Here is a 12,084-nt window from a genome sequence, read left to right on the forward strand (position 1 = left end):
TTTTCAAGTTTTCTGCAAAGTATACCTTCAAGAGGAACCCAGCGTTGAACTCTTTAGGGAATATTTTTATTTGAACCGCCAAAACGAGTTTACGAACGAGCCCAACTTGGAACTTGGTGCAATCTCAATTCAACGAAGAAGACGTGCTATCTTCTCCTATGCTTGCTTGCCGAGTCACCCCAAAAATTGGAACCAGACATGGTTTTACTGCAAAGATACCTCTCCGGCTGACGAGAATCCACTTCCGGGTTATCGTGTCCAGCGTCTTAACCCAAAGCATCTTCTTCCCAAAAAACTTACCGGTGCTGAACGTGCAAAACTTGCCCCTACCATTGCAAAGGTCAAGGCTCTGTTGGGAAACGGGTTAACTGGCATTGACTTGGTTCGGTGCTGGGTTTCATGGCGGATCATACCCTTGAGTCGCCGGCCCAGTTTAATGTGTACTTACACGGGTGGTATAAAGGATCCATCGCGCCACAGCTCCGTGCTTTTAACTGATGAGGCCATCAATGAAATGACAAAGACCCTTCTGAATGAAGATCCAGAAGACTGCAGCAAAGTGGGTCTGAACCCTTTCTGCACACTTAACCCGCCACCGGATGTGAGTCTCTAAATTACTTGCTTTTACCTCATTGTTCACATAGTCTATTAACTCAACTTTGATGACTACCACAGACTAAATCTGATTTTTGGAAAAAGCAATATGACCATGAAGCTGCCAAAAAGGACAGGGCTACCAAGAAAGCCGCCAAGAAAACTGTCAGGAAAATCAAGAAGAAATTAACTACTTCCAAGATGCTTGGGCTGGACGACAGTTCTGAGTCGGAGGTAGCCCTTGATTCCCTTGGCTCATTTTTCAACCATCTTATTGACACTGATTATCATCAGGATGACACGGGGACCATCCAAGCAGTCGAAGAAGAGGTAACTATCATTTCGTCTGACTCAGAGCCTTTGCCAAGACAGAAAATTCGACAGGTAACCCGGAAAGTAAGATTTTCACACCCCTTAGCTCATTTGGATCCTCACTTTCTTTTGAAGCAACAGCAACATGAGAGCCGGCGACAAACTCGGACCAGCAGAGGTGAAGAGTTATCGTCCGGCTTACCAAATACTCCAGCTCCACGGAAACGTCAAAACGAGGTCTTTCCAAACTTAAACTCTTTTTACCCACTGGTGGGTCTCATTCGCCAGCCACTTAATCCTCCCGATTCAAACTATCAGGAGGTTTCTCGCTCTTCCTCCGGCGACTCATCTCAAACCTAGCTGCCGGCTTTCAAGACTGCCCCTGGGTAACATCATTTTTATTTTCTATCTCCTTATGCTCTTATACTTGTACTGATCCCTCATAACCCGTGCAGTGGACAAGCAAAGCCTAGCAAGAAGGCAAAGGTGACCAAGCCAGTTGAAGATCCTAAAGTCCATGAACCGGAGCAGCAAGTCCCAGCATCAGACGCTTCTGAAAAACAACCAGAAGAACCTGCCCATGATGTCCCACCAGAGATTCATGACCTTCCGGTGACCAGACAAAACTCAATCCTTTGAGTACTGAATCATCAAGCCCACTTAAACCGTCAGAGACACATGCCGACCATGTTATGATCACAGGCACCGGCTTTACAGAACCAGGAAATCCAACTGTCTTGGCCAAACACTCCGCTAAACAGGAGTTCATTGAAAAGCGGAAAGTGAGATTTGATGTTGCCCACTATTCTCAATTGAGCAATAGTGAAGTACTCTCTGGCTACCTCAAACAAGTACACACCAGCTGGGATCTTGAAATTGATATGGTGAAGCAGATGCATCAAAAATATGAAGTATGGATTCCTGCTTAAATAAGCTATGTACATCCTGCAAGCCCCCAAGTCTACTGGGTATGATAAGATTGAATACAGTGTAGACTTAGAATAACTAAGAGCATCTTTTGTAGAATCCTTCCAAGGCCGGTTTTCACATCTAAAGTTAAACCGGGTTTTAAACAATTAACATTGCAACCGTAGTCCCCGAGGGCCGGTTTAATCAGCATGAATGAGCCGGTCATGTTTACCATTGTTCATAAAAGAGAGCTTACCTGTATAGCCCCCATGAACCGGCTGTGATTATTTACGGCACAATTGGGTCACCATAAAGTAGTAAAGAGACACCAGTGATATACATTAGCCCCCAAGTGCCAAGTACTCTTGCTTGCAAAGTGCTTGGGACTTATTCACATGAGCCGTTGTATGAAGAATTTTTCGGCAGGCATTAGCCCCCAAGTGCCAAGTGTTGTTGCTTGCAAAAGGCTGGGGACTTATATTTCTGTAACCTGGATATGAATGTGTTTGCAACTCTGTGCTTGTACAGGACGCCACTGCTGAACTTCAATTACAATTGGCTGATGCAAAGACCCGACTGGAGAATCAAGAGTCTGAGACCCGGAAAGTTGATTCAAAATTCCAATTTAGCGTTGCTGAAATGGAAAAGCTGAAGACCAGTTTTGAGGCTGAAAGAAACGCCTGGGCTGAAGAAAAGACTGCTTTAACGCAGTGGGCTGAAAAAGCGGAGGCGGCTCTTCAAGAGGTGACCACCGAGCTTACCGGTTTAAAGCACCGTGTATCCCAGATGGTTTCTGCTATCTTTGGTGAGTTTGCCGTGTTAATATTGAAATTGAATCTCTTCCTTGATGGTATAAATCACCTCTAACCAATTCATAATTATTACTCAGGTCCCAGGAGCCGCAACCTTGATCAAGAGATGCTTGTGAAGCTCAAGGCTGTTTATACACTTGTTGAACAACTATATAGTGGAGCTCAACGCACGCTAGCCATGATTTCTCCAACAAATCAAGGACCCAATCTGCTGAGCGACGTCTTGAAGAAATTGTCAATTCTGCCCGCGAGGATTCAAGAGATAAAACGGTCATGTGCAAGAGCCGGCGCCGTGACGGCCTTGAGCCGTGCCAAGGCATGGGTACCAGAGCTAGACCCAGCCGAGGTAGCTACTAGGTATCCAAGTTTGAAAGAAGATGGCACTTCTTTTGATCAAAAGGACTTCACTGCTTGCGTGAAGGAAATACGTCCTATGGCGACTCTGATTGCTGATGAGACAAACCTATCAAAATATCAGCCGGCTTATGATGCAGAAAATCAGAAGAAGCCCATGCCGGCTTACAAAGTGATGGATCTGATTCCCCCAATTCTTAAGCATACTTTCGCCCCCTGAAGTTGACCCGTCCAATCTTATAGATGATGAAGCTGAATTCCATGCCTTACGTGGCATTGATTAGTCGTCACCAAACTTCCAGACAGCGGAGGAGGATGAAGAACCGGAAAAGGATGATCCAGAAACTTCAAGTCGCCAAGACCGAGAAGATTGACCCGCTGGGTGGTTCAAATATCTGAACTTCGGAAAATACTTGATCTGTTTTGGCTCACTGAGTCATGTAATAGGCTAGCAAAACTTTGATCTGTCGTGCCATCGTGCATGTTTTTACTTTGTGCAACACTGTTTGATCCACCACTTGAAAAGCGTACCACTTTATGCTTATGGTAACGTCAATTTATGCAGATGAAATTTATCATTACCCAGCACACAAGTAGATCACAATTGCCCCGGCGGTTTACCGCAGGCGGGTCATAATACCCCATATAAAACCACTGGTGACGAAAATAGTGTATAACCAGGGTTGGTTCAAATATAATAAAAAAATATCATACATGTGATATGTGATTAAAACTGTTGGCTTACCATACCAAAGAAGTTATGGTGATAACCCAAAACTTTAGAAGACAATACTTCCAAGTGCTTAATATCATCATATGCCGGTTCATTATATACCTATGTTTTGAGCTGTGCTGTGCAACAGACTCTCTTTGGTCTTTGTAACCCGCTCATTAAGTCTCCAAGTAGGTCAGAGCTATACTCATATGAAGTTATAATACTGGCTTGATAGCCGAAATCCCAAGGTAATCAGAGCTGTGCTCTTATGAAATTATCATATTGGCTTGATAGCCGAATTACCAAGGTAATCAGAGCTGTGCTCTTATGAATTGTCATATTGGCCTGATAGCCGAATTACTAAGATAATCAGAACTATGCTCTTATGAAATTATCATATTGTCTTGATAGCCGAATTACCGAGGTAATCAGAGCTTTGCTCTTATGAAATTATCATATTGGCTTGATAGCCGAATCAAGAGGGTAGTAACGCTATGTTCTCTTTGGTGAATACACCTATGTTTGAATAGGAAGCCCCAAAGTGATTTGTAAGAATGGCGTTGCGCCGGATCAAGAGGGATATTCACAGCTATGCTCCATGAGCAGGAAGCCACAAAGTGACCTTTTTGTAATGAAAAAGACTCATTATTCTTGGAAATGAAACGACAGAGGCCCTGCTTTATCAGGGATGCCAGCTTTATTATAATCATCATAATATATACATTGTCAAAATATGTACATTATAAGAGCCGGTGGCTCAAGTATAGTAAGGCCGAAGATGAGCAATATTCCAAGGCCGGTGGGTCTCCTCCTCCGACTTACGTGAATCCTTGTGTTCTTGAATGTCGATAAGGTAGTACGATCCATTGTTCAGACTTTTACTGACCACAAAGGGTCCTTCCCAAGGTGGGGATAACTTGTGCATATCAGTTTGATCCTAGGTAAGTCGAAGCACCAGGTCGCCTTCTTGAAAAGTTCTGGTTTTAACCCGACGGCTGTGATAACGACGCAAATCTTGCTGATAAATCGTGGATCGAGACACCGCGAGGTCACGCTCCTCATCTAACAGGTCAAGTGCATCTTGACGTGCCTTTTCATTATCATCTTCAACGTAAGCCGCCACTCGAGGAGAATCATGACGGATGTCACTGGGGAGAACCGCCTCTGCTTCGTAGACCATGAAGAAAGGCGTATAACCTGTAGATCTGTTGGGGGTGGTATCAATGCTCCATAACACGGATGGTAACTCCTCCACCCAACAACCCGACGTCCTCTGTAAGGGAACCATAAGCCAGGGCTTGATGCCTCTCATGATCTCTTGATTGGCTCTCACGGCTTGACCATTAGACTGGGGGTGAGCCACCGACGATACATCAAGCCGGGTGTGCTCATGTTGAAAAATTTCCTCCATGGCGCCCTTGGATAGATTAGTGCCATTATCAGTTATAATACTGTGGGGAAAACCAAAACGGAAAATCACCTTTTTCATGAATTGAACCGCCATCGCCACGTCACATTTACTGACCGGCTCTGCTTCAACCCACTTTGTAAACTTATCAACCGCCACCAAGAGGTGCGTCTTTTTGTCTTTGGACCTTTTGAAAAGTCCAACCATATCAAGCCCCCAGACTGCAAACGGCCAAGTAATTGGAATCATCCTCAACTCTTGAGCTGACACATGGGCGCGTCGTGCAAACTTTTGAAAACCATCACATCTATTGACTAGATCCTCCGCATCAGCATGCGCCATCAGCCAATAGAACCCATGACGAAAAGCTTTGGCTACAAGAGATTTTTAGACCCGACATGATGACCACAATCCCCTTAATGAATCTCTTGTAGAATCTCACAGCCTTCATCAGGAGAACACAACGTTGAAACGCCCCTGTGACACTACGATGTTGCAAGTCTCCATTGACAATAGTCATTGACTTAGACCGCCGGGTTATCTGTCTGGCCAAAGTTTCATCCTCAGGTAACTCACCCCGGGTTATCTGTCTGGTCAAAGTTTCATCCTCAGGTAACTCACCCCGGGTCATATAAGCCAAATATGAAACTGTCCAATCAGGAATCGCATGAAGAGCCGCCACCAGTTGTGCTTCCGGGTCAGGAATAGCCAGATCTTCCTCTGTAGGCAATTTAACAGAAGGGTTATGCAGAATATCCAGGAAAGTGTTAGGTGGCACCGGCTTACGCTAAGACCCTAACCGGCTTAAAGCATCAGCCGCCTCATTTTTCCTGCGATCAACATGTTCAACTTGATAACCCTTAAAGTGACCCGCAATAGCATCAATCTCTCGATGGTAAGCCGCCATGAGTGGATCCTTAGAATCCAAGTGCCAGAAACTTGCTGAGCTACCAGATCTGAGTCGCTGAAACATCGCACCCGGCTTAAACTCATCTCCTTAGCCATCCGAAGACCATGGAGCAAGGCCTCATACTCAGTTGCATTGTTAGTACAAGGGAACATCAGCTGGAGAACATAACAAAATTTATCACCTCATGGGGAAGTTAATACAACTCCAGCCCCCGAGCCTTCCAACTACCTGGATCCATCAAAGTGAATAGTCTAATACGTGTTATCTGGCTTCTCCTCAGGCATCTGTAACTCTGTCCAATCATTGATAAAATCCACAAGTGCTTGAGACTTGATGACTGTACAGGGCACATACTTTAAACTATGAGGCCCAAGCTCAATGGCCCACTTGGCTACCCGACCAGTGGCTTCTCTGTTTTGAATGATATCCCCTAAGGGGGCAGAACTAACCACAGTGATAGGATGACCCAGAAAATGCTAGTTAAGCTTTCGGCTAGCCATAAAAACCCCATACACCAGCTTCTGCCAATGTGGATACCTCTGTTTGGACTCAATAAGGACCTCACTAATGTAGTAAACCGGCCGTTGAACCAGGAATTCCTTACCTGACTCCTTCCACTCCACCACAATTGCTACACTGACAGCTCGGCTATTGGCAGCCACATACAACAATAAAGGCTCTTTATCGATGGGAGCAACAAGAACGAGCGGCCCAGCCAACTGCCTCTTCAAATCCTCAAACGCTTGATTAGCAGCATCACTCCAAACAAAGTGATCTGTCTTCTTCATCATCTGGTAAAGAGGGATAGCTTTCTCGCCCAACCGGCTTATGAACCGGCTTAAGGCCGCAATACGACCTGCCATACGATAAACATCATTAATACATGCCGGCTTAGCCAGAGAGGTGATGGCTTTTATCTTTTACGGGTTAGCTTCAATGCCTATGTTGGAAACTAGAAAACCCAAAAGCTTACCAGGTGGTACATCAAAAACGCATTTGACCGGGTTAAGCATCATATTATAAGCCCGGAGATTATCAAAGGTCTCCTTCAAATCATCAATCAGGGTTTCCTTTTTTCCTTATTTCTGGATTTCACCACAATGTCATCCACATAAGCATGAACGATACGCCCAATTTGATCATGAAGGCAATTTTGCACACACTGTTGGTAAGTCGCCTGGGCGCTCTTGAGCCCAAAAGGCATAGACACATAGCAGAAGGCTCCAAATGGAGTGATGAAAGCTATCTTCTCCTGGTCCTTAACTGCCATCTTGATCTGATGATAACCAGAATAAGCATCCAAAAAGCTCAAACGCTCACAACCCGCCGTAGCATCAATAATCTGATCAATACGAGGGAGAGCAAAGGGATCAGCCGGACAAGCCTTATTTAAGTCCGTGTAATCCACACACATATGCCAAGTGCCGTTCTTCTTAAGCACCAACACTGGGTTAGCCAACCACTCAGGATGAAAAACTTCAACAATGAACCCAGCCGCCAAAAGCCGGGCCACTTCTTCACCAATGGCTTTACGCCTTTCTTCATTAAAACGACGAAGAAACTGCTTGACCGGCTTAAACTTCAGATCAATATTAAGAGTGTGCTCAGCGAGTTCCCTCGGTACACCTGGCATGTCAGAAGGTTTCCATGCAAAGGTGTCCCGGTTCTCACGGATGAACTCGATGAGCGCGCTTTCCTATTTCAGATCCAGATTAGCACTAATGCTGAACTGCTTGGATGAATCGCCAGGAACAAAATCAACCAGCTTGGTGTCATCTGCCGACTTAAACTTCAAGACCGGATCATGCTCCGTAGTTGGCTTTTTCAAAGAGGTCATATCTACTGGGTCAACATTGTCTTTATAAAATTTCAACTCCTCTGTTGCACAGACAAACTCAGCATAAGCCGCATCACCTTCTTCACACTCCAAAGCTATCTTCTGGCTTCCATGCACTGTGATAGTCCCCTTGTGACCCGACATTTTGAGCTGCAGATAAACATAACAAGGCCGTGCCATGAACTTGGCATAAGCCAGCCACCCAAACAGAGCATGATAAGGGCTCTTGATCTTAACCACTTCAAAGGTCAACGTCTCAGACCTGGAATCATAATCATCTCCAAAAGCAACCTCCAGGGCTATCTTACCAACTGGGTATGCCGACTTACCAGGCACCACACCATGAAAGACGGTGTTCGACGGTTTAAGATTTTTATCAGTCAATCCCATGCGACGAAAAGTTTCATAATAAAGGATATTGACATTGCTGCCTCCGTCCATGAGTACCTTAGTGAATTTATATCCTCCAACCTGAGGTGCCACCACCAAAGCTAAGTGACCCGAATTATCAACCCGAGGCGGGTGATCCTCATGGCTCCACACAATGCGTTGCTTAGACCAGCGCAAGTAATGGGGCACTGCTGGCTCAACAGTGTTCACAACCCTTTTATGGAGCTTCTGATCCCGTTTGCATAAACTTGTGGTGAAGACATGGTACTGCCCACTATTCAACTGTTTCGGGTTACTCTGATACCCATATTGTTGCTGCTGATTCCCCTGACCAAACTGTTGATGAAAACCTCCCTGATTGCCTTGATTTCCTTGATTGCCTTGGAAGCCGGAATTAGGACCGCCGCCACCGTGACCCAGACCATAAGAGCCGGAACCTGAGCCGCCACCTGGCCCATGATTGTACGGGAACAAGTTAGAATTTTTGAACTCCTTCATAATGTGGCAGTCCTTCCAAAGGTGCATGGATGGCCTTTCACGCGTACCATGCTTTGGGCAAGGCTGATTCATCATCTGCTCTAGATTTATACCTGACCCTCCTGCCCGAGGAGGTGGCTTTCCTTTATGACACTGACCATTGTTCTGCGTGTTGGTATTAGCCACAAAATCTAAATTATTATCTGCCTTGCGTTTACCGTTGCCCCCTGACTCGCCGGGTTATGATGTTGGCCCTTAGTGTTGCCACCCTTCTTTCCCTTTCCCGGCTTTTCATCATCAGACTCGGGGGTCCTTGGTACTATCATAGTCGGCATATTTAATTAGAGCCACCATCAGCTCCCCCATATCATTACAGTGGCGCTTGAGCCGCCCTAACTTCTGTTTAAGAGGCAAAAAACGACAATTCTTCTCTAACATGAGGACCGCTGAGCCGACATTGATGTTATCCGATGAATGTAAGATGGCTTTGACCCGGCGCACCCAATGGGTCGTTGATTCGCCTTCCTCTTGGGCACAAGCATCTAAATCCACAATTGACATGGACTGTTTGCACGTATCTTTAAAATTCTGGATGAACCGTGCTTTTAACTCGGCCCACGACCCGATGGAGTTGGCAGACAACCCCTTTAACCAAGTACGAGTCGTCCCATCCAGCATCATGGTGAAGTATTTGGCACATGCAACATCGCTAACCTCCAGCAACTCCATAGCCATCTCATAACTCTCAATCCACGCCTCAGGGGGTAAGTCGGCTGTGTAGTTGGGCACCTTACGAGGTCCTTTGAAATCCTTGGGCAAGAGCTCATTACGCAGAGCCGACTCTAAACATGGTACACCCATGCTTCTAGAGGTCACACCTGCCTCCACCGAAGTTGTTGGATAAACCAGAGATGGTTGATGAGCCGCCATCTCAGCCTCCCGACGTGCTCTATCCTGATCCATCAGGGCCTGAGTGTTACGGGGCGGGTCTTGTCCACGGGGCGGGTTACGAAGCTGCTCACTTCTTGACACCGCCGGGGAGTCCATGTGTCTGCTATAACTCCGGCTTAGGCGAGGGGTTGAATGGATCCTCTCACGGCTGTAAGAATAAGCCTCCTGCTGCACCAATGTTGTCTGAAGAAGCTCCCTAGCCCTCCGTGTTTCAACCGCAGCTGGAGATTCACCTTCAATTGGGAGAGCCACCAATTGCGACACCGCAACAATCATGTTATCCAAAGGGTTAGAATAATGACCCAGTGGCGTTGGCACATGTGGCGGGATATTATTCTGACGAGGTGGGTCCGTCGTGCGTGGTTGAGCCGGTGCTCCAGTCCCAGGTGCAGCTACCGCCCGGTTTACCCCTGGCGGGTCACTGGTCCCTGCACCAGGTGTGTTGAAGAGGTTCCTCGCCTCGTAAACCAGGGGCAGACGACTTCGGTGCCTTCTCCTCAAGACGTCGTTTGAAGCGTTCTGATCCAAGGAGAGCCGAAAGGAATCAGCCTGGATTCGTTGTGCATGAGCATCCAGAGCGGCTCGCTCCACAGTCATCCTTGCGTCCTCAGCTGCCAAATCTTCCTTGGCCTGAGCTATCTCATCCTGCAGCTTTGCAACTTCCGCGTTATGCTGAGATTGATTTGCTGGGTTAACCTCTGTTGTCAACAATGTTGTCAACGTGTCCAATAAGTCAGACAGAACCCGAGCCGGCGGGTGCACAGGGCCTCCTGCCCCAGCCCTCATCGCCGTTGCTGACCTGGAAACCATTGCCGCTGCAGTCGAAGAATTCTGCACTGCTTGTGTACCGGCCATGAAGATCGTGAACCGGTTCGGCGGCTCATAGGGGTCCGGAATACTGTCACCGCCGGAACAGCCCCCAAGCCTGCCATCTTGCAGCTGGTACAATGAAGTAGTCTCGCCTGTGGACGACTCACCATCAGAACATATGGCCCTCTCACCAGCAGACATGGATCCTTCCTCAAATTCTCCCCCATGCATGAATCCAACAAAGGCATGCTTCACGATGGGTTGAACCCGGGCGGGTCATGCACGCTGAGCTGTCTCGATGATGTCGGCGCAGGTGTCCGGCTCAAGGCCCGGTTCGCCGATCTTGCCGATGAAGATGTGAATTCCGCCGAAGGGAACCCGGTACCCGTACTTGATTGAGCCGGCCTCGGGGCCCCAGCCTGATTCGTCAATGTAGAGCTTGCCGCGACGACTCTTGGTCATCCGGCCTATAGCGTATCCTTTGACCCCTTCAAAGTTGCCCTGTAAGAACTCGAAACCACCACGCTCTGGCCCCACGGCAGGCGCCAACTGTCGTGGAATTGTCACGGCAGATGTCCTAGCAAGAGGACTTAGTCATGGAGCCATCGCGACAGGGTTAGCTTAAAGGGGTTAAACAGGACAAAGGACACAAGGAGTTTATACTTGTTCGGCCCCTTGTGGTGAAGGTAAAGGCCTAATCCAGTTTGAGGTGGTATTGCTTATGCCTCGATTACCAGGGAGTGAATACGCTTGACCTAGCTTTCGATCTGTTGTTTCTTACCCTAAACCGCCGTAGAGTCATCCCTTTATATACTCAGGTTGACGTCATGTGGCTTACAGAGTCCCAAGCCAGTTCATAACAACATGTCCAGCTCGGTGACCAAATATACATGCCTTACAACACAAGTCATACATATATGGTGGTTTACACCTATGGGCCTTAAGCCGCCTTTGGGCCTTGGGCTCTTAATAAGTCATCTTCATGAACCACCATCTTCGATACCTTCATGGGCTTCGTGATAATGAATCGCCATTGGTATAACCCGGCCCCTCCTGGCGGGTCATACCTAATAGTCATATCCCCAACAATCACCCTCTTTTTCGTTCGCCGTGTTCTTGCCGGATCTGTTTTTGAGTGCAATCTTGTTGTGTAGTCACAATGACTCAAGAGAACACCAAGTTGCATGATTTCTCAAATACCAACAGCAATGATTTTATTGGCACTCCGCTTGCTCCTCCCGCCACTAGTGCGGAATCTTATGATATTAATACTGCTTTGCTGAATCTTGTTATGAAAGATCAATTTTCCGGTACTCCTAATGAGGATGCCACGTCCCATCTTAATACCTTCGTGGAATTATGCGATATGCAAAAGAAAAAGTTTGTGGACAATGATGTTGTGAAGATGAAATTATTTCCACTTTCTTTGTGTGATTCTGCAAAAAATTGGTTTTCTTCTTTGCCTCGCAATAGTATTGATTCTTGGAATAAGTGCAAAGATGCTTTTATCACTAAGTGTTTTCCGCCCGCAAAAAATATTTCCCTTAGAACCCAGATCATGAATTTCAAGCAACTTGAACATGAGCATGTTGCACAATCTTGGGA

The sequence above is a fragment of the Triticum dicoccoides genome, chromosome 4A, assembly GCF_002162155.2.
Source record: "Triticum dicoccoides isolate Atlit2015 ecotype Zavitan chromosome 4A, WEW_v2.0, whole genome shotgun sequence".
NCBI lineage: Eukaryota > Viridiplantae > Streptophyta > Magnoliopsida > Poales > Poaceae > Triticum > Triticum dicoccoides.